Raw genomic sequence first — 23,497 nt, forward strand, 5'->3', positions numbered from 1 at the left:
TGCTAAATGTACGAAAAAAGACAGAAGCTGCTCTGGCGTAGAGTGAACAGGGTGAACATTTATTTATTTATTTATTTAAGTTAGCAACTGACACCCTACGGGTAACCTGGCGCTGTGATACAGGCGACTAGCTTAGGGCCGAGAGACAGTGTCCCCCGCCTGGAAGAAGTTAGCAGGATGCCAAGGAGCATACCCGAGGGTAGAGCCAGGTTTTTAACCTTTTTCTAAACTGCAGGATTTTGTCCATTTGTCTTGTATCAAATGGAAGAGTATTCCAAAGGCAGGTCTCTGACGCACTGAAGGCCCTACCTCCTGATTTGACTTTCCTAAATCTAGGCACCCTCACCAGATTAGCCAATGAGGAGCGCAGTGCTCATGAAGGGACATACCATGTCAGTTTCTCCTACAGAGATTTGGGCCCTTGACCATGTGGAGCCTTAAATACTATACATAGTGCCTTAAATCGTATCCTCTGCAAGACTGGCAGCCAGTGTAAATCTGAGAGTGCCCGGGAGGCGGAGGAGTGGCGTGGTTGCACTAGTACCATTTTGGCCACCATGGTCTGTACTCTCTGCAATCTCTCAATCAGATATTGCGGGGATTCTTGTAACAGGGCATCACAATAGTCCAGCTTACTGAGGATGGTGCTCCGGACTATCATCGCTCTGTTCTGTAAGAGAACATCGGAAGGATTTTCCGAAATGCTCTGATCAGAGTAAAACCACTTCCAGCTGTTTTGTTGACAGTTTTCTAATGTCAATTTGTTGTCAACCATGACTCCCAGGTTATGTACCACGCTACTGGGAGCCAATGGAGTAGCAGGGGATGTTGGCCAAAACTCAAGCGTAAGTTTAGGAGGGATTCTATCTACTGCACAGTGTAGAATCTCTGTCTTCTCAGAGTTAAACTGAAAAATTTGAAGCTTCACACCAAAGTTAGAACCGTTTCCACTTGAGTTTGTAGGTTTTGATAGTGGAGGGTGCTCTAGCGTTAGTGAGGACCTCCCTGCAGTCCGGAGGAATAATCAATTTAGCAAACTCATAGTGCTCAGGCACCAGTAGGATTCGGATGGCAGATCAGGCCATGGTTCATAGTAAGAAGATTCGAAATTGGGCGCAGCCAAATTGGATTGCACTCCGACAGAAGGAGGAGCTCCGTAAACCAGAACTGGCGAGGCCATCTGGGGGCTATGAGAAGAATGCCGCAGGGTTCTTTCTGCATTTTCCAAAGTACCATTGCGACTAGAGGAATCAGTGGAAAAGCGTGAGCATATATTTTTGACCAGTTCATCAAAAACGCATTTCTGCACGATTCTGAGTTGGGAAGCCAACTTGCATAGAATGGGCATTTGCGGTTCAGGTTGGTCACGAATAAATCCAGATTGGGGTGTCCCCAAAGCTGAAAGATGCGGTCCAGCGTCGGCTGATGAAGTTCCCACTAGTGGTTTGACGAGACCGACCTGCTCAGGGAGTCCGCTAGAAGGTTGGACACCCTCAGAACATGGACTGCTGTGATCTGATGTTGAATCGCCCAAACCCAAATTTGCTGAGCTTGTAGGGATAGCAAAGTGTATCTCGTGCCCCCTTGTTTGGTCACATAATGCATTCTTGTTCAATCAATCAATCAACAGATTTGTAAAGCGTGCTACTCACCCGTAAGGGTCTCAGGCGCTGGGAGGAGGGGGTGGGGGAGTCGCTACCGCTCGAAGAGCCAGGTCTTGAGTTGTTTCCTGAAGGAGAGATGGTCCTGGGTCAGCCGTAGGTGGGTGGGGAGGGAGTTCCATGTCTTGGACGTCAGGTTGGAGAAGGATCTTCCTCCGGCGGGGGCTTTGCGAATGCATGAGATGGTGGCGAGGGCGAGGCTGGCGGATCGGAGCTGGCGGGTGGGTGTGTAGAATGTGAGGCGGCTGTTGAGGTATTTGGGGCCCATGTCGTGGAGAGCCTTGTGTGCATGGGTGAGGAGTCTAAACGTGATCCTCTTGTTGACGGGGAGCCAGTGCAGGTCTTTCAGATGTGGAGAGATGTGGCTGTGATGGGGGATGTCCAGGATGAGTCGTGCAGAGGCGTTCTGTATGCGCTGGAGTCTTTTCTGGAGTTTGGCTGTGGTTCCAGCATAGAGGGTGTTCCCGTAGTCCAGTCGGCTGGTGACGAGGGCCTGGGTGACCGTCTTCCTGGTTTCGGTGGGGATCCACCGGAAGATTTTTCGAAGCATGTGCAAGGTGTTGCAACAGGATGACGAGACGGCGTTGACTTGCTTGGTCATCTTGAGGGAGGAGTCCAAGAAGAAGCCCAGGTTGCGTGCATGGTCCTTTGGCGTGGGGGCGGTGCCAGGGCAGGGGGCCACCAGGAATCGTCCCAGGCAGAGGGGGATGGTCCCAGGATGAGGACTTCCGTCTTGTCTGAGTTCAGTTTCAGACGGCTGAGCTTCATCCATTCCGCGACGTCTTTCATTCCTTCCTGGAGGCTGGCTCTGGCGGTGGCGGGGTCGTTGGTGAGTGAGAGGATCAGCTGGGTGTCGTCAGCGTAGATGATGTTTAGGTTGTGTTGGTGTGCGATGGCTGCGAGGGGGCTCATGTAGACGTTGAAGAGGGTGGGGCTGAGCGAGGATCCTTGCGGTATGCCGCAGATGACTTCGGTGGACGCGGATCGGAACGGGGGGAGGCGGACTCTCTGGGTTCTTCCGGCGATGAACGAGATGATCCACTCCAAGGCTTTTCCTTGGATTCCGGTGTTGCTGAGGTGCTGTATTAGGGTGCGGTGGCACACAGTGTCGAAGGCTGCTGAGAGGTCCAGGAGGATGAGGGCAGCTGTTTCCCCATTGTCGAGCAAGGACCTGATGTTGTCGGTAGCTGCGATGAGGGCGGTCTCGGTGCTGTGGTTTGCTCGGAAACCGGACTGCGAGAGGTCGAGGGATCCGTTTGTCTCGAGGAAGGCGGAGAGTTGTTTGTTGACGATCTTCTCGATGACTTTGGCCGGAAACGGGAGGAGCAAGATGGGGCGAAAGTTCTTGAGGTCCGTGGGGTCCGCGGTGGGTTTCTTCAGGAGGGCGCTGAGCTCGGCATGTTTCCAGCTCTCCGGGAAGGTGGCGGATGCGAAGGAGCTGTTGATGATGTCCCGGAGTTGGGGTGCGAAGATGGAGTCCGCTTTGTTGAAGATGTGGTGTGGCCAGGGGTCGGTTGTGGAGCCGGAGTGGATGGTGTTAATCGTTCGGGTGGTATCTTCGGTTTAACCGAGGTCCATGTGCATAGGGTGCTGGTGGCGGGGGAGATGGTTCGGTGGTAGGGTGCGTGGTCTGTGCGCCGAAGCTGTTGTGTATGTCGGCGATCTTGCGGTGAAAGAACGAGGCGAGTGAGTCGCAGAGGTCTTGCGATGGTTTAATGTTGTTGTTGCAGGTGCTGGGGTTGGAGAGCTCTTTAACGATTCTGAAGAGTTCCTTGCTGTTGTGGGTGTTGTTGTCCAGTCGTTCTTTGAATGTTGTCCTTTTGGTGGTGCGGATCAGCTGGTGGTGTTTGCGGGTGGTGTACTTGAGGGCTGTCATGTTTTCTGTTGTCTGGTTGTGGCGCCAGGCTTTCTCGAGGTTGCGGGAGGTTTTCTTGGAGTTTTTGAGGTCGTTGGTAAACCACGAGGCTTTCTTGCTGCCGGGTCTGCTGGGAGGGTTCTTCAATAGTGCGAGTTCATCGGCGCAGTTGGTAAGCCACTGTGCGAGGGTGCGGGCTGCTTCGTTGGGGTCCGTCGTGTTGGTGGGAGAGTTCTGGCTGAGGGAGGTGGTGAGCTGGTCGGTGGTGATCTTGCGCCAGCTTCTGCGAGGAACCTATTGCGGGTGGTGGTGGGTCGTGGTTCTCCTGAAGTTGAAGTGGACGCAGCTGTGATCTGTCCAGTGTAGTCCGGTGGAGTGGCTGAAGGAGATGTGCTTGCTGGAGGAGAAGATGGGGTCAAGCGTGTGGCCGGCGTAGTGGGTGGGGGTGTTCACCAGTTGCTTGAGTCCGAGGTTGGCCAGCAGGGCGGCGGTGTTGCTGTCATTGTTGTTCTCCAGGTGGAAGTTGAGGTTCCCTAGGAGGATGTAGTCTGAGGAGGTTAGGGCGTGCGGGCTGACGAAGTCTGCGATGGCTTCGCTGAATTGTTTGCGTGGTCCCGGGGGTCTGTAGATGAGAGTGCCCCTGAGGGTGGTCTTGGGGTCTGTGTGTATCTGGAAGTGAAGGTGCTCGGCGGCAGTGAGGGTGTCGTCGGAGTTGGTCGTGATTTGGATGGTGTTTCTGTGGACGATGGCGATGCCTCCTCTGGTTTGGTTGACGCGGTCCCTCCGGGTGATTTTGTAGCCATCCGGGATGGCTATGGCGATGTCGGGGCCTGAGAAGGCGTTCATCCAGGTTTCTGTGAGGAAGGTGACGTCTGGTGATGTGTCCAGGAGGTTCCAGAGTTCCAGAGTTCGACTGTGTGCCTGTGGACGGAGCGGGTGTTGAGCAGGATGCACTTGAGGTGATTGTTGCTGGTAGCTGACTTGGCGGGTGCGGTGCAAGTTTGGAGGCAGGTGAATTTGCAGGCTTGGCAGGTGAAGGGTCCTTGGGTGCGTTTCGGGATGGCTCGGTAGCAGGCGGGGTTCCGGCCGGCGTTGAATGTGTGGATGGTGGCGGCGGCGTAAGTCAGTCGGGTGGGCAGGCATCGTTGAGGGCCAGGGGTCCTGGCGCTGGGCGTGGTCCAGGCGCAGACGGGCTTGCCTTTGGCGTGCCTTCTGCGCGCGGCCACCTTGAGGCCTCCATATGAGACGAAGTGGGAGGGAGGAGCAGCTGGGAGGCGGGAGCGGGGCGGCCAATGGGCAGGGGGTACAAAAGAAAAGGGGCGGGCCGCGGGGGAGCTGCGGCAGGAAGCGGGGGGGCACACACAGAGGACAGGGATACAACAGCAACTACGAAAAATACAGAAAAATGCAGAAGTCCTGAAAAAAAAGCACAATTCACAAGTGAGGGCAGCAGCAGAAAGGAGAAGGTAGCAGCAGGGGGACACCGAGGTCAGGGGCGAACCTGCGGCGCCGGGGGCAGAAACTCTGTCACAGCGGAGGAGCCGAGCGGCGTGGGGGGTGGCCTGGGGTCAGGTTGTTGTGTTGTCCATTGGGATCAACACTGAAGCTCCTTGAATGAGGGTGCAAAAGGACTTCAGAGACGGAAATATTGCCAGTAACTCCAAAAGGTTTATGTGCCAAGTTCATAGGTGGGTGTCCCATTTCCCCTTGACTGTGAGGGCTTGAAGATGACTTTCCCACCATTCGAGGGAGGCATCTGTCGTGAGGATGAAACTTGGAGTGTCCACTACAAACGAACTGCAGAGATGTTTGGTATGCGAGTCCACCATAGCAATGCTCTTCATATCTGAGACGTGATGTTGATGACATTGTCGAAGGACCCTGAGACTTGTTGCAATTGGTTGTCGAGTTCTCCAGTCGGGGTCCTATTTTGAGGCGACAGTTGGGAATTAGGGGAATACCGGAAGACAGCATCCCCAGAAGCGATTTGAACTGTCGAACAAAAACATACTTTTATGTGCGCAGGAGAGTTGCCAGTTTGGAAATCCGCTGTTGTCTTTCGTTTGAGACAAAAGCCCTTGTTTGCTGTGTGTCTATGATGGCCCCCAAGAAGGTCCTCACTTGAGAGGGGGTAAACTGAGACTTCTCCAGAGTGATGGAAAGACACAGAGACAGGCATGATTGAGTGTGTCTGCTTGTGACTGTGAACGACTAGGCCTTTATAAGGCAGTCGTCGAGGTAGCGAAATATTTGGACATCAGCTTGACCAAGATATGCTGCCACCGGGGGCAAGACTTTAGTGAACATTCGGGTGCGGAGCGAAGGCCAGATGGAAGGACTTGGAATTGGAAATCTTTGCCAGCCACTCACAACCAGGTCCTCTATGAAAGATACAAACAAGTTTGCCCCACTGAAGGGAAGATAGCTTAACAGGAGCTTCTGAGAGTTACTTACCTTCAAGACTCTCATCCAGATATGCTTCGTGGTTGCTTTCACTGATCTTAAAGAAGATGTGGATGCACAGACGCCAAACAATACGTCATATACAACTCTGACCCGAAGTTCTGTCATGGAAAGCAGAGAAGAACAGTCCGTTCTTTGATAATCTCAAAGAGTCTGGACAGAATAAGTTGTATATGTGGCTGCTTATAATGCACAAATGGAGGCGCAGGAACTCCCCCAAACGCCAGAGGCCCTACCACTCTCCTAGTGGCACAAGGTTTGGGGTCTTTGGCCTCAGTGTAAAGGATTTCCTCCTCCCAATACGCCCCGTGGGCACCACTGCCATCACCTCCTTCCTGTGCTGCAGCTTGCAGTCACAGGTTTTCAAGAGTGGGACAGGTTTTCTGTCCCTGGCACAGATCTTCCTTAGAGGGTCGCCCCAGGGCCAAAAGCTCATCCTGGTAAAACTTCAGCTCCTGAGGCTCAGTTGTCTCTGGGGCTGACCCTTCTTCCTCAAGAGGAGAACGGTCTGGTGTCTGACTAGAAGCTGGTTCTCCAGTTTTCCTGCCTTTTCTCTTGGAGGACTGGGGCATTATTCCAGACTTCAGCACCTCTTTTACACCCGGGCTCTGCTCTGTGCTATGGTTTTCACACACACACCCAATGTGAGGTTCCAAGCATTTCTGCATGGACCCTCAGTTCTGCCTCAGCCCAGGCTAAGGGTTCCAAATCATTGCCAAGAAAACAATCAACTAGTATGGATGAAGACACTGCTACCTCTTTGTTGCCAGCAACTCCTCCTAAATCAAAAGTCACCCTCGCCTGCGGGATGGGTTTTGGTCACATTTTCAGCATTGATGACTGGAAAGGTCCTTCCAGGCAGATGCTGTTCTAAGGAAACTATCTGCTCAGTCACCATGGTGATGCTGGCACCAGTGTCTCTCAAGGCCTCCACCCTAACCCCATGTGCATGTTAGTGGGCCAGGCAGCTAAGGTGGCTAAGGCCACATCCCTACTCGAGTCGCCTCAGTAAGCTCCTTGGCCTGGCCATTGCTCTCCTGAGATCCCATCTGGAGATTGGCAGCTGCAGGTACTGCAGGTGGACCAGGGGTATATTTCTTGTTTTTACATCCAGAGTCTCAAGGAAAGTGTCCAAGTGACCTACAGCCATGGCACCAAGCCCATCTTAGGATCCCAGTTCTTACCCTGGAACCCACCCTTTGGCTGTCAAGAGTCTCTGGACCCACTCTCTTGAACAGGTTTTTGGGGGCCTGAAGTAGAATCTTTCTTTTTCGGGTTACCCCATTTCCCTAGGGTCGCTTTCTGACCTCTTTCTTTTGGTCTCCCCACCAGCAGGAGTCTTGGTCACCCTTGTTTTGACCCAGTGGTCTGCCTTCTTCCCCAACTCTTGAGGAGAAAGTGGACCAAGGTCCACCAGGAATTGATGTAGCTTCCCTTGGTAACAATTACTTAAAATATGCTACTTCATTATCAAATGATAAAGCCCTTCAAAGGCATGCACATTCTTACCTACTAACCAACCTCCTATTGATTTCAGTGAATAGTCTACAAAATCTACCCAGGCCTGGCTATGGGTTTTTCGAGCCTCCCTGAAACTGGTTCTATACTCCGTACTGAATCCAACGCCCTCACTTAGGGTACCCTTCATGAGGTCATAGGATTCAGCCTCTTTCTCACTGTGTGTCAGGAGTCTATCCCTGCACTTTTCTGAGAACATTTCCCACAGGATAGCACTCCACGGCTTCCTGTGGACCTGCCTGCTACGACAAGCCCGCTCAAAAGCAATGAACTACTTGGTGATATCATCACATAAATAATCCCTTTGGGGTTTTAGGGTCAAAGGAATCTACTTTCTCCTTATTTATGATTGCGATGCCACCAAAGATGGGTCCTCGGCCAAACTCCTTTCTCTCTCTTCTGTAGCTAGGAGTTGGGCTTCTAGAGCTGCCCTCCTGGCTAGTCTTAGCAGAGCAAGCTCTTCATCTGAAGAGGCTTCTTTGTCTTGGGGTGTCACACGGTCACTCTTACGGTCAGTATTTTGATCTGTAAGATCTGTAAGATCAGAGTCATCCTCTGATGCTCTTTGTCATATTCTTCCAAAAGATCCTGGAGCTTTGCTTTGGTAGGGTTTGACCCAGTCCTGAGGCTATAGGTTTTACCCAAGCCTCTGAGCTATTTTATATTTAAAGACATAAGGTGTGAGGTCGATTTCCTCCACCTGTATCAGCTCTTCTGAGTGACTACTTCTAGCACTCATTGTCTTTACAAAGTTGGGAACCATTTTGGAGATGAAAAATCCCTAATACTGGTCCCCGGTAGCTTGTTTCCTTCCCAGTGTAAGAATTGGCTTTTGTAGTTTGGTTTGCCCTGTTCCCATCATGCACTGGGACAGGAACAGACTAATTTGCATACAGCCAGGTTCTGAAACTGGGATGGTGCAGTGAGCTAAAAAACGGTGTTGGATCTAGCCCTGATCTCTTGACTGGGTGAGAGTATTCTGTTTAATTCAGAGACTCTGTCCCTCACCACCCCCTTTTTGTAAATATTTTTGTCCACCCTAAGCGTGGAAGGGTATACTCAGATGTGAGTCCCTTGCTCATTGCACCATCAGGATTCAAGCAAGCCGGGCCGAAGACGGCTGAAATGCCAGAAACCGGTCCCCGGTAGCTTGTTTCCTTCCCAGTGTAAGAATTGGCTTTTGTAGTTTGGTTTGCCCTGTTCCCATCATGCACTGGGACAGGAACAGACTAATTTGCATACAGCCAGGTTCTGAAACTGGGATGGTGCAGTGAGCTAAAAAACGGTGTTGGATCTAGCCCTGATCTCTTGACTGGGTGAGAGTATTCTGTTTAATTCAGAGACTCTGTCCCTCACCACCCCTTTTTGTAAATATTTTTGTCCACCCTAAGCGTGGAAGGGTATACTCAGATGTGAGTCCCTTGCTCATTGCACCATCAGGATTCAAGCAAGCCGGGCCGAAGACGGCTGAAATGCCAGAAACCGGTCCCCGGTAGCTTGTTTCCTTCCCAGTGTAAGAATTGGCTTTTGTAGTTTGGTTTGCCCTGTTCCCATCATGCACTGGGACAGGAACAGACTAATTTGCATACAGCCAGGTTCTGAAACTGGGATGGTGCAGTGAGCTAAAAAACGGTGTTGGATCTAGCCCTGATCTCTTGACTGGGTGAGAGTATTCTGTTTAATTCAGAGACTCTGTCCCTCACCACCCCTTTTTGTAAATATGGTTTCCTAACTACAGCAAGAGTTTGATTTTTGAAACAGCTGTACTCAAGGGGACCGAACCAGGGCACACATTGCACTGTTGTCTGAAAAATGTTTATTTAGATGTATATAAATAACTATTGGTATTACCAAATATTGAGTTGTATATGGTTTTTCTCCTTTGGATAACGACGTAACCCTTACCTGCATTGTGATTACGCATATTAGTATCACATCTAGATATATCTTCCCACATGAACCATTGTTTCTGTTTATAAAATGCAGGTAAGAAGCTGTAGCTTGGAGGACCAGTCTCCGGGCTGAGGCTAACACTGAGGAGGGGCCAAGGCAGCACCAACACTACAGAACTAGCGGCACAGGGGCGGCTGGATGCAGGGTGCCAACTTAGCATCAGATTCCGAATGAAAAGCAATGGAGGCAGGCCAAATCTGAAAAGGGCTGCAGGCTCCAGCCAGGAGGCCGATCGAAGGAAACCAACAGCCATTGAGGTAAGTTATGATGCTCAGGGACGTAGGAACACCTTTTGTCCTCTTCAGCAAGGCCCAGGATGGACGGGTGAAGGGGTGTCTTTTGGTGTCAGAAATGGCTAACCAGTGCACGTCGCGGTTGAGGGGACTTCTTGCAGAAGCTGCAGGCAACTTCTAGGAGTCCAGGAGAGGTCAGCTCATGGTGGAGTTGGGCTCTTGAGAGCAGGGGAACCTTGCTGAACTGGTGGGCCCCTTGAACTCGGGCTGGTGGCATCGGGTGCAGAGGTAAAACCGGGGGGCAGGCTGCGCAGTTCTTCAGGTCACGGAGTCTTTACTTTGAAGAGGGTTGCTTTGAGAACAAGTCCACTGATCTCTGGAAATCTTGGCCTATTATATCTAAGGTTTCCCACCTGTCCTTGCGCCAAAAAGGGGGTGAGGACAGGAAGATCGCTTGCTCCCTCTAACAGGAGAGGCTGGGGTCACATTACAAAGGCGGCAAGTCCTTTGAAAATCCCTGCCACAGATGGCTCTGCCTGACCAGGGGGAGGTGTGAATACCTCCACCCAGGAAAGGCATTGTTCTCGACCTCAGAGTGCACAGGCACTCTCCCCATGAGGACAGAACACACTCTGGTGGTAGCAGGCTGGCTCCGGTCAGTTGATGATCACACTAAGGATTGGTAGATCTTAGGGGACCCCTCTAGGGGCCCTCTGTGTGGAATTTTTAATAAATCGGACACTGCAATCGGCATAGGTTTATTATGCTGAGATGTTTGGTATCAAATATCCCATATTTCAGTGAAACCTTCATGGAGCTGTGGAACTCGTAATGACAAGTGTCCAGCCAATGTGCTTACTATAGAGCTTGCCTGGTCACTTGCAATATCCATGAATCGACAAAGATATTGCAGGGGCATATCTGCTCATGCAGATACGCCCTCACAGGAGATATCCCTAAAGCAGCATGCACTATAAGGCCTGCTAGAGGGGCGTCTTACCTATCTCTCAGACAGTCCCTGTAGGCATCGCATACAGGGATGTGTGCCATGTCGTCTCTTCAGTTTTGTCTGCACCAAGACACACAGCTGCAGTGGCAGTATGAATGTATGTGTGTATGTATGTATGTGCTTGGTGAGGGGTCCCTTAGCGTGGCGTAATTTGTGCTGCAGCCTTTAGAGACCCTCTTTAACAACAAGGCCCTTAGTACCAGAGGTATCTTTTACAAGGGACTTATATGTGAGCTAATGGGGTGACAACCGTGGAAACGACTGGTACACTTAAGGGAAGGAGATCGGGCTCAGGGGACCTGGTTGGCAGGGACCCTGTTCACTTCCAGTAAATACTATATCATTTTCCAGATAAAAAGTGAAGGCTAACCATGTCCAAAACAGACCCTTTCCTACATTGAGACATATTTCCTAGGACAGCGGAAACTCTACAGCAGGTCTTGCTCACAGTCCTTATACTGTGACTGCCACTACTGAACATTAATCTTGAATTGTTAAAGCAGGGCCCGGATCTGGACAGGAGCCAATGAATAGGAGGACAACTCACCAGATAATAGAAGTCTTCTGTCTTCTCACGCACTTAGAGAGAACAATGCCATCCCATGTATTGCATGACAAAGAGAACACAACCCTCAGTGAAACACTCACCTCTCATATGTGATTCGTTAATAAGAATAAAATGAACATAACGCGTCCCTGGGGACCCCACAGATACACCGTTCCTACCAGTACTATAAATGCTTGGGGTCCCGCAGGTAAACCTAACAGTGCTACAAAGGCTTAGGGGGCCTACAGGTAAACCTTTCCTAACCCAGTGCTACAAATGCTATGTGCTCACTGCAGCAGGACTGGGCGCTCTAGGGCAGCAATTAAGTTGCTTGGCATTTATCTACCTTTAGCTAAGCCACGTGATAAAGGCAGTCGATCAGGATGATTCTCTTCGATCTGAAGTAGCTCTCACTATCGAAAAGGTGGAGACCCTCGTTTAACACAAACGCAGACATACGGTTAGGCTCTACCAGGACATGTAGCAAACTATTCATTAATGTATATGTAGGATTAGATTGCATTGCAAGTTAATTCTTATGTCACTATTTTCCGCACACAACATACAACATAGATTCCTCACATGCATACCCTCGTGAAGGGAGAATCCCCCAAAATGAATTGGGCAGACTGAATTTGAATTTACTTGCGGAACAGTGGATTTTGAAACTGATTCTATGAGAATAAATATGCTTCAACTGGAATACAAGTGGATTTGCTTCCAAGGGAAGGAGACATTGATGCACTTTTACGGGTACAAGCTGTGGAGCAGGAGACACAGACCTGATCTAGTCTGGCGCTATATAAACAACTGTAGCCAAATACATCTCCCTTCTGGCACGCGGTGAGTGGATTTCATAAATACTACAATAATGAATGAAAAATACACAGCATGCATAGACAAGGTTTGCTATGTAACCTCTGGACTCCTGTCAACCTAAACAAACACCAGTAATCAGACACTAGGGACATCACCTGAAGCTCATAAGATTCTCCTTTTGTTTGGTATCTTGTTTTTGGGAGGTGGGTTTTTAGGATAAGCTATTTTTGGGTGTGTCTGGGGGTGGGGTGCGTCAGGTAGCCACTGTGGTAGACGATGGGATAGAGGTTAAGGAGTGCCATGCCATCCCTTCATATATTTCTCCCCTCCTATATTCACAGTCCCCTTTTACCAGATGTCCGCTTTGCTGTCATCAAGAAGTGGAGAGAGGGGAATCGGCAGGCGGCTCCTTTAAGCCGGAGATGAGGACGGACATCAGAGGATACACACTTGAAGAAGGCGGGGGCGGAGAGCGCGGCAGGTTGGTCAGTAGTTGGTCCAGATACACGTGGAATGGGAACGCGAGGCGGATAAACCAGTGGGGGAAGACCGGAAAGACAGAGAAGGACTAACAGCCTTACGAGAGAGAGAACCGGAGCCCAGGGGAGGTCACAGCTTGTCGGTGAGCAGAACACACGAACCTGGCGGAGGAGGGAAAGCCGAACCAGAAGACCAGACCTCACTGAAGGACGCAGAGTCACCACGCCATGGCACCGGAGGGTCATGACTCTTCCAGGTGCGTGGGCGTCTACGGGGTTTTTGGAAAGGGGCTGAGTAAGAGAGGGATGGGAGGGGAGGCTGAGGGGTGAAAGGAACCCAGGGAAAAGGAAATAAGTGAGACGGAAACAAAGAGAAGAGCAGAAATCATCGGCTACTCTTTTTCTTTTGGTTGCTCCAACCTCTACCCCCTCCCTTCATATTTATGCATAGCTATTATTTATCCCTCACATCCTCCCTTGACTAAACCATAAAGCAAAAACACTTACCTGAGTCTTTTCCTTCTGTCCGAGGGACGACGGCGGCCGATGCTCACCTAAGGGACTGAAGAGGAAGACCCTGTCGGAAAGAAGAATATAACAGAGACAATCAATCATTGTGATTTCCTGTAATACTAATAAAAAGTGCAAACCAAGAAATTATTCAATGCAGTGTGCTCCTTCTTGACCCACTCTTCTACAACGGGGAGCTACATACTTTCCCTACAGGGAATGGGAGACAGAAACACAGAGACCAACAGACACACACAGACACACACACAAGGGAAAGCATAGTAGGAAAATGCTATATACAGTTTTTATATGCTTGCATATGTACATTGTTTTAGAAAGATGGTGGAACTATTTATTCTGTTCAATGTGCCTATACTGCTAATTACTTTTATCACCTCCTTCCTCCCCGGCAGAACCCATGAGGCACAGGGTCAAGACTGATTTGCATATGGCCAGGTCTAAACTGGGGTGGCATGGTGAGCAAAATAATGATGGATTTAACCCAGATCTCTTGACTGGGGGTGAATGTTTTGATTTGTTCTGCATTCCATCCATCAATTGTGTGTCTTTTGCTCTCTTATCATAGCAGCACATACATTCTATACAAGAATTACGATGGTTAAATTAATAATGAAAATGCTAATGATATGTTATTTTAATTTGATATTGCACATGAATTACCCCTAAGCAGAAACTACTTTAAGGAGAAATTTAGGATTGGTACGTAGAACCACTCAATCTTTGTGAAGTTGAAAGAAAGGCTCTTGTATAGTTAATGCCTGAAGTTCCTCAACTCTCCTTAGTGAGGTTATCGTTATGGGGAAAGCAACTTTCCATGACAGGAGTTGTAACGGACATTGGTGCATTGGTTCAAAAGGCGGGCCCATTAGTCTTGTAAGGTCTATGTTTAAGTTCCACTCTGGAGCAGGGGGAATACTTGGTGGTATAACCCTTTTTAATCCTTCCATGAAGACTTTAATCACTGGTACTCTGAAGAGAGATAGGTGTTGTCTATTTTGCAAGTTTGCAGCTACGACTCCCAGGTGTAAACAAATGGATGTGTAAGTGAATCCACATTGCTGTAAATGCAACAGATAACAAATGATGTTCTGCACAAACGCATCAAGATGATTGATGATGTTGTTGTTACAAAAGGCAACACAACGTTTCCATTTGCTGCATAACATGCTCTAGTAGTCGGCTTTCTAGCTTCCTTGAGAATATTCATACAGTCTGGTTATAGTTGTAAATAACCAAACTCTATGACTTCAGGAGCCAAATCGCTAGGTTGAGTTCTCTGGGAATTGGATGTCTGATTTCTCCATGGCTCGGAGTGAGGAGACAAGATGTGATATGTAGCTTTTGATGTGAAACCACGGAGAGTTCTAAGGATGAGAGTACCAAGGTTGACGAGAACATGTGGGGGCTATTAAGATCAGTGAGGGACATTTGTCTGAGCTTCCGAACTATAAATGGAATTAGCAGGAGAGGCGGAAAAGCGTAAGCAAAAGCGTTTTCTCCATGTTAATTTCCATAGGAAATTTTGTGACAAGCTACAGCCCGAACTGCTGAACGGAATTACCTGAAATTTGGAAAAAAAGGTAGAGCTTGGTTTAGAATGCGACCTTTTTTAAAATGGTGTAAATCCGTTTAGTAGTTTTTGAGAAAATCAAAAAAGAAGAGTAAAAAAATCAATTTCCCATAGGAAAATTTGTGCAAGGCTACAGCCGAAACTACTGAACGGAATTACCCCAAAATTGGCAAAAAGGTAGTGCTTCGGTCAGAAAGCGACCTTTTTAGGTCTCACCTGAGCCAGTGCATGCCCTGCACTGGCGAGACTTTAAGTAAGTGGGCTTCAGAAAATTCTACCACTGTGGCCTAGAGCTTGCGGTTACGTGCTCACGAGCAGAGGAGCTTTCTGGCTTTCCTCTCTCCTCATGGGTCATCAGCTTTCAAAATACAAGAGCTTTATTTCACATTCCTGAAGTTGAGAGCTTCCTTTTCATTTGCCTATACATCCCTACCTCTCTTCTACCCCTCTACCTCTACTCTACCTCTCTACCTCTACTCTACCATTCTTCTACCCCTCTACCTCTCCTCTACCGCTCTACCTCTCTTCATTCCTCTACCTCTCTTCTATCCCGCTACCTCTCCTCTACCCCTCTTCTACCCCTCTACCTCTACTCTACCTCTCTTCTACCCCTCTACCTCTCTTATATACCTCTACCTCTCTTCTATTCCTTACCTCTCTTCTATCCCTCTACCTCTCCTCTACCCCTCTACCCCTCTTCTACTCTTCTATCACTCTACCTCTCTTCTAGCCCTCTACCTCTCCTCTACTCCTCTACCTCTCCTCTACCCTTCTACCTCTACTCTACCTCTCTTCTATCCCTCTAACCCTCTTCTACCCCTCTAACCCTCTTCTACCCCTCTACACCTCCACTACCCCTCTAATATCCCTCTTCTACCCCTCTACACCACTTGTACCCCTCTACTACCCCTCTACCCTACTACCCCTCTAACCTACTAAACCTCTATTACCCCTCTACCTCTCTTCTACCCCTCTACCTCTACTCTACCTCTCTTCTACCCCTCCATCTCTCTTCTACCCCTCTACATTAACTCTACCTCTCTTCTACCCCTCTACCTCTACTCTACCTCTCTTCTATCCCTCTACCTCTCTTCTATCCTTCTACCCATCTACCCCTCTACCTCTCTTCTACCCCTCTACCTCTACTCTACCTCTCTTCTATCCATCGACCTCTCTTCTACCCGTCTACCCCTCTACACCTCTATCCCTCTTATACCCCTCTACACTGCTACCCTTTCTACCCCTCTACTACCCTTCTACCCCTCTTCTACCCCCTTTGACTTCTCTACCCATCTTCTACAGCTCTACCCCTCTTCTACCCCTCTACCCCTTTTCTACCCCTCTAACCCTCTAATAACCCTACCTCTTTTCTACTCTTCTACCCCTCCCCTACCCCTCTACTACCCCTCTTCTACCTCTACACTACCTCTCTTCTACCCCTCAACCTCTACTCTACCTCTCTTCTACCCCTCTACCTCTCTTCTACCCCTCTATCCTTCTTCTACCCCTCTACCCCTCTTATACCCCTCTACTATACCTCAACCCCTCTACCACCGCTCTCCTACCACTCTACCACTCTACCGCTCTACTACCCCTTTACTACCCCTCTACCCCAATACTACCCCTCTACTACCCCCCATTACCCCTCTACTACCCTTCAGCCCCTCTACTACTGCTCTACAACCCTCTACTACTGCTCTACAACCCTCTACTACCCCTCTGATACCCCTCTACCTCTCTTCTACCCCTCTACCCTCTACTACCCCTCTTCTATCCCTCTACCCCTCTTATACCCCTCTACTATACCTCATCCCCTCTACCACTGCTCGCCTACCCCTCAACTGCCTCTCTTTTACCACTCTACCCCTTTTCTACCCCTGTACCACTCTTCTACCCCTGTACCCCTCTTCTACCACTCTACTACCCCTCTTTTACCCCTCTACTTCTCTTTTACCCCTCTACTTCTCTTCTACCCCTCTTCTACCCCACTAACTCTCTTCTACCACATTACCTCTCTTCTACCCCTCTACCTCTCTTCTATCCCTCTACCTCTCTTCTACACCTCTACCTCTCTACTACTCCTCTTACCTCTCTTCTACCTCTCTACCCCTCTTCTACCCCCTACACCTCTACATCTCTACCCCTCTACTACCCCTCAAACATACTACCCCTGTAACCTACTACCCCTCTGGTGCCCCTCTACCTCTCTTCTACCCCTCTACCTCTTCTACCACTCTACCTCTATTCTACCACCCTACCTCTCTTCTATCTCTCTACCTCTCTTCTACCCCTCTACCTTTCTTCTATCCATCTAGCTCTCTTCTATCCCTCAACATCTCTTCTACTCTTCCACCACTCTACCTCTTTTCTACCCCTATACCACCCCTCTTCCCTTCTACTACCCCTCTTCTAACCTTCTACCCCTCTACTACCCTTCTACCTCTCTACCATCCCTCTTCTACCCCTCTATAACTCCTCTACCCCTCCTCTACCCCTACCCCTCTTTACCCCTCTACTTCTCTTTTATCCCTCTACTTCTCTTCTACCCCTCTTCTACCCCACTACCTCTCTTCTACCACACTACCTCTCTTCTACCCCTCAACCTCTACTCTACCTCTCTTCTACCCCCTATCTCTCTTCTACGCCTCTACCTCTCTTCTACCCCTCTACCTCTACACTACCTCTATTCTGCCCCTCTACCTCTCTTCTACCCCTCTTCTATACCTCTACCCCTCTTCTACACCTCTACACCTCTTCTACCCCTCTACAACCGCTCTATCCCTCTACTACCCCTCTACCCCTCTTCTAACTCTCTACACCTCTTCCCTTTTTTCTACCCCTCTACCCCTTTATTACTCCTCTACTACCCCTCTACTACCCCACTACCCTTCAACTCCTCTTCCAACGGATTCTATTAGGGCCCAGAACCATTTTATTTAGTGATGTCCATCTGCACACTTTCCTGCATCTTGTAGTAAATTGAATATTGACAAACAGAAGTGTTATTTCCAGAAACAGTGAGTTCTGCAGCTTGTCTGTGTATTTTTTATCTGCACCTCGCGGACTCCTCACATTCCTCTCGAGAGAAGATCCTGCCTGCCTCCTACTCATTAGTGTTGTTTCAGTAACTGTTTCTATCATGTGTTCATGTTTCATTGACTTGTATTAGGAGAAAAGTGTGTAAAAATACATTGTGTAGCATTAGCATTATATACTCAAATTGCTTTAGGGTGGATGCTCTCGTCCATTGCAAAGACAATTGTCACTTGTTAGTTTGCTTGGCCTTTTGCTACTTTTGCATTAAATGTATTCAATGTAATCTGCCTGTTACTAAATGACTGACTTGAATTGTATCTTGATGATGTGAGCTGCGGAATTGCTCGGTGTATTGTGTCTGCCATGATTTTGTTCCTCAATAAAGGTTTTTGAAAACTTTTAAAAAAAAGAAAAAAATATTTTTTTTGTTGCGTTAAATGTATGATTGATTTGTTGGCCTCCGGGTGTGCTGTGTTTTATTTTACATATCACAAGTGATGACGAGGAAAATGACAGTCCAGTATACACATTCTTCATATAAATCAACTCACAGTATACTGTTCTGGAGGTTCAGTCCCACAGACATTATCTCTAACTGAACGCCCTAGGAAGCATGTGCTTTTCAAACCAGTTGCCCTCTGATGCGGCGTCCTCACTATTGGATAAGTCAAAATGTCCTGAATTTTAGGAGGGTTACCATATGTAGTGCACTCTGTTAGACAGCGCTCACCTGTGGTAGTAAGATGGTACTAGGCGCCTTATCACCTATGCACGGTGCAGGGCTTTGAGTTACAGAGCTCCTCATGCTGTGGAGAAGATTAGGTCACATTTACCCATTTTCCCATATTTGGTCCTGATGAAATGCCAACAGATTGCTTCATGACTACACAGGGCATGAACAAAGTTGACCTGAAGTATAGACCCCAGCTTACCAGCAGGTCCATAGGTGAGCGACACTTTCACACAGTGATAGGGGCCATTAGTGCCTCATTTTCTCTGCCACTGTTTTTAATCTCAACATGGACCAGGATGATCACATTAACTATATTGCGGCAACTGGCCGATAGTTGATCTTATATTCAGACTTTCACCAATCTCACATCTTACGACACAGCATCCTCTGTCCTACTATGCTCATCCCGAGTACTTAATGAAAGATCTCCGACAAAGTGTCCTCTTGTGGGGCTCGCCAGGCATTGTAGCGCCGGCCTGGTGAGGAGTATAGCCCAATGATGAAGCATGTCACCTTCAGGTGAGTGAATGCAACTTGTCTTGAAAGCACATGCTTCCAAGGGTGTCTGGGTTCAGTTACAGATAATGTCTCTGGGACTGAACCTCTGGAACAGTATACTGTGATTTGATTGCCCTTCTGACCTACCGGCCATGTCCACCTGCCCTTTGCTGCTCTATGCTGTCCAGGGACCTGCTTGTTGTTAGTGGCTGCCTTCTTTGACGGACTTTGCCCCATCTACATCGCGGAGCGCGGGACTGCCGGGACTCCAGTTCCCAGGAGGCAGCGTGCTCTCGCGACATTCCCATCGGGCCAACAAGGATAAATTAGCGTTGGGGCTCCCGCTGCGCGGGACGAGCGTGGGCTAAGCCCGGGCCAAGGGCAGGCCCGTCCTTGTCTGTCAAAGGCCGGAGGAGGCCGAGCAGGGCCACCCCCCTTGAGTCTGAAAACAGGACACCTCCCATAGGGACGGACGCTAGACCCAGAGTGGCAGTAAGTGAACCACCGGATACACTCTTTTTTAAAATTTTATTTTATTGAAGCCAAGGTTTGTCAACATAAACATTTGCATAAACCAACATTATATCATAGCAAAAAGCTGAACAGCAAAAACAAATCTATTTGAACCAAAGGAATCACCATAAGTAGCTATCCCAGGTCACGAACTTGTTATACATTTCATAAAAGAGAGTTGATCAGGTATAAAAGTACAAAAATCCAGTAGAAAAAGCCCCCTGTAAACATTCACACAATAAAAAGATAAATAGACAATTGACGAGGTCTTAAATCTCATTCCCACCCGCCACCAAACAAACTGGCCACTACATCCTCACCCTCTGTTTTAATCAAATCTCGAACCCCATGTTTTATTAAATCTATTAAGTCCCCCATTTCTTGCTGCAAAGGTATATTCACTTTTCTTTACCCTTCTGATCTTTTGCTCCCATTCCAAGGCTGACGGAATTAAGTCAGAGCGCCAATTTTGAAAGTCCAGTGATCTTGCAATCGCCATAGCTATGTAGAGAAATCTAGTCACTCAATCTGCAAAATGGATATCCGGGTGTTAAAACCTAGACTGCAGTGTCAACATTATCGGCGCCATCTTGCCCCCCTTTTCGAGCCCATTCGTGCGCGTAAGCGGCAGCCATTTTAAATACCATGGCCTCTCTGCCCATCGCCGACAGCCAGCGCGTCTCTCTCTCTCTCTCTCTCTCTCTCTTGACCTCGCAAGCATCCCCGCGCGCTGACAGCCCCCGCTCTCACATGCCTTGGGCCATAAACCCCTCTTCAGCACAACTCTGCCTCGGAACCCCATCCTGTTCCCGGCTGAACACCTCCCTCCATTCCTTTCATGATCCCGGGTCCTTTGATAAAACCCCCCACCTTTCCTCTGTGCCCGTTTGTCTTACTCGTTCCCAGGCCACCACCTGGCCCTGCGGATACTGTTTGTTGCCCCCCCATACAGTAGGAAGCTTCTCCCATCAAAGGATCCACGAGTTGATCAAAGCCCCCACCCCATGAGATCCGATCAACCACATACATTCTGTGAATCGGCGGAATGTCCAGCTGCGCGACCATCATCACCTGTTGTGACCGGGGTGGGGACTTCAACTGTAAATGTGTGTGGGAACGGGCCTGAATCGGGGATTCCGAGGATGTCCTTTAATACTTCAAAGCATTTGCAAGAATGTGCCACATGCAATAAACTGTAATAAAGATCATAAACCTGTGTATAAGAGGCCACGCCTCAGAGATGCGGTTAGAGCACCTCGAGAAGATACCCTGTTGTCTGATTTGATGTGTTCTGCTCCGTCGGAACAAAACTTCTGTTTCCTGCCTTCCAGTCTCCAGCGCCTGCCTCTTTGTTTGGAAACTTGAGTGGTAATAGAGGCGGTTAACGCCGGGCAACCCTGAAAAAGGTCATCGGCCCTACCTTTTTCCACAATTGGCGTCCCAAACGTGGGGCCCATCAGCGACTCGTGGATCCAGTAGGAGAGGTCCCGACGACAGAGTGAACGACTGCAACGATCGGGAGAGCTCCTGTCCGATAGACCCTCGTCTGACAGCCGATCATCCGAACTTCACTGGTTCCGAACAGACCTCTCTCGAGTGATCTACGGTCCTGACTGGGAACCATCAGGAGTGCCGCGAAGATCACGAAGAATAGAGGACGATCGGGCGCTGGATTCGGAAGACAAGAAACTGTCCATGCAGTCCGGGTAAGGTCGTGTAAACGCGACAAATTGCGAAATGATTTTTTGATTTGGATAATACTAGTATTACTCTTTTGTTGGTTCGTTTGGAGATTCACTGTCTGCAAACGGAGAAACAACAGGCTCTCTCTTTGCAAGCAGTGAAGGATAGGTAACGCAGACTTTTGTCCCCGTTGTAATCCGTCGTGCCTATCTTCCTCCCCCACTAATTGATTGTTTGGCCCGAACTGTTGTTCGCGGATTGTTTTCTGGAGATTCTCTGTCTGCAAACAGGGAAGAACAGGTTCTCTCTTTGCAGGTAGTGAAAGGGTAGGTAACGCAGACTTTTGTCCCCGTTGTAACCCGTCGTGCCTACTTATTCTCCCCATTGATTGTTTGATTGACCGAACATTGACTGTTCGATATTGGTTCTTTTGAGGTATTCACCGCCTGCAAACAACGAAGAATAGAAATATTCTGTCTAGTCTTTGCACGCAGTGATAAGATATGTAGTGCAGACCTTTGTCCCCGTTGTAATCCGTCATGCCTATCTTCTCCCCACTGATTGGTAGCCTGTTTAGCCCGGACCGCTTATTAGAGATGAACCATCCGGCTCCACTGGAAGGCACCCCTAATAAGGACATGTTCATGAAGCATGGATTGATCGCTATAGCTTATAGCAAGCTGTGGCATAAATATACGAAGAAGGACCAGAAATGTCAGTGGCCACTGATAGGATCCTTCGACGAGGATAAAATAAGCGCGTTAGAAACAGCCCTTGGGAAGCACAAGACAACACCCACTATGCTTGATAGTCTCGGCATGTGGCGCAAAGAAACCGAACAGCGTAAAAAGAGAAATGAAAGTAGGTTGGGAAAAGAGCTGCGAAAGGCAGCCCACCTAGCTGCCAAGAAATTAGAAGAAGAGATTAAGGAAAGAGAAGAAGCCAAACAGAAACTAGAGGTAGAGGCATCAAGCCAGTGTCCGGTTAGAACGCCCTCTACGCTCTACCCCGAATTACCCTCAAAACAGCGAGCCAATGATGATCTCTTGTTAGGTCCTCCGATCATCTACATGCCCCCTCCATATGCCCCTTCCCAAACCTTAGCACAGCTCCCGCTATCTCCAAGCGCAGACGAGAGTGGTACCAGAGCTTCGGTCCCTATGGCCTCCGCGTCGGCCGAACCCCTTGTACTAGATACAGCACAAGCGACAGTGTTAGATGACCTAGAGACCCGAAAGGCTGATTCCGCAAGAACGAACAGATTAAGCAAGGATGAGCGAGCAGGGATTGACAAGAAAGTGAGGACACTGGTAGAAAGAAAGGAAAGTGAAGAGCACATCACGGATATGTACAACTCATATGCAGGGAGCCACAGACGACATTTTGCCGTACGACTGTGTTATCATGCCCTCAATGCGTATGAGGACCGATATCGAGACAAAGGTCCCGAGAGCCTAACGACTCTGTATAGGAAGGTCGATATCGGGGATGAGGGCGAGTGTGATGTGACGGACCTCCTTACGTGTACGCTTGAGGTTTTCCGCCACCTCACTGAACAGGAATCGGAAGCTAAACCCACGACACCCGTAGCAACCGAATCACGAACTGAGCGAGCTAGCACCATGATGCCAATAAGAGAGGCTGCCCCCTACTGGGTTCCTCCACGAGGTCTAGGAACACACGATGACGTCAACCACCAAGATGCAAGAGGGAGGGTAGTGTACAACTGGGTCTACCAGCCATGGGATCGGAAAGATATTCTGACGTTCCGGAAATCTCTGCCCGATTTGCGAAAAAACCCACTGCCTTCTACACTGAACTAGGTACAGCCCTAGGTTCAACGATTATGACCCTGGCTGACATCGACTTGTTTTTCGGGTTATGTCTGCCAGCTGATGTGTGGAAGCAAATCCGGAAAGTCGACCACCTTGAGCTGTTCGGACATACCTGGTCACAACTCGATGGCATAGATAGGCAACGAGAACCTGGACAGAAGCCTTTGAAATCCATTTTAGACCTCCCAGACAGGATTGTGCAGAAATTGAAAACCCTGATCCCAGAAAAGAAAGTGGACTGGTCGATAGTAACGGCTTGTCGTCAGAAACCCCAGGAAGAGGTATCGGACTACTTCTCCCGGTTTGAAACGGTGTTCTCCGATTACAGCAGCCACGACATGACCACTGCAACCAGACACCATCTGTTTGTCCAGAATTATGTTAAGGGTTTGTCGCCGGAGGTCTCTCAGAAACTGCAGGCCAGTGAAAGTAGTTGGGCGGCCTCTAAACCTGCGGCTATCCTTCAGATGGCCCAATATTACGAGCACCAGAAAAATGAAAACGATAGAGCATCAGAGAAAAAGAAGAAAGACTTAAAAGAGAGGGTGATGATTGCGCACT

The 23,497-nt window shown here is 49.0% G+C and overlaps 1 long non-coding RNA gene across 1 annotated transcript in view; it reads right to left on the reverse strand.

The window, feature by feature from the left end:
• LOC147663015 (uncharacterized) overlaps window positions 1-23,497 on the reverse strand; it is a 57,305-nt gene that overhangs the window by 7,524 nt on the left and 26,284 nt on the right. The window contains exon 3 of the long non-coding RNA XR_015305445.1: window positions 13,045-13,114. This is a non-coding gene — a long non-coding RNA (uncharacterized LOC147663015). The remainder of the gene's footprint in view (window positions 1-13,044; window positions 13,115-23,497) is intronic.

The sequence above is a fragment of the Lissotriton vulgaris genome, unplaced genomic scaffold (genome assembly GCF_964263255.1).
Source record: "Lissotriton vulgaris unplaced genomic scaffold, aLisVul1.2 SCAFFOLD_3158, whole genome shotgun sequence".
Lineage (NCBI taxonomy): Eukaryota > Metazoa > Chordata > Amphibia > Caudata > Salamandridae > Lissotriton > Lissotriton vulgaris.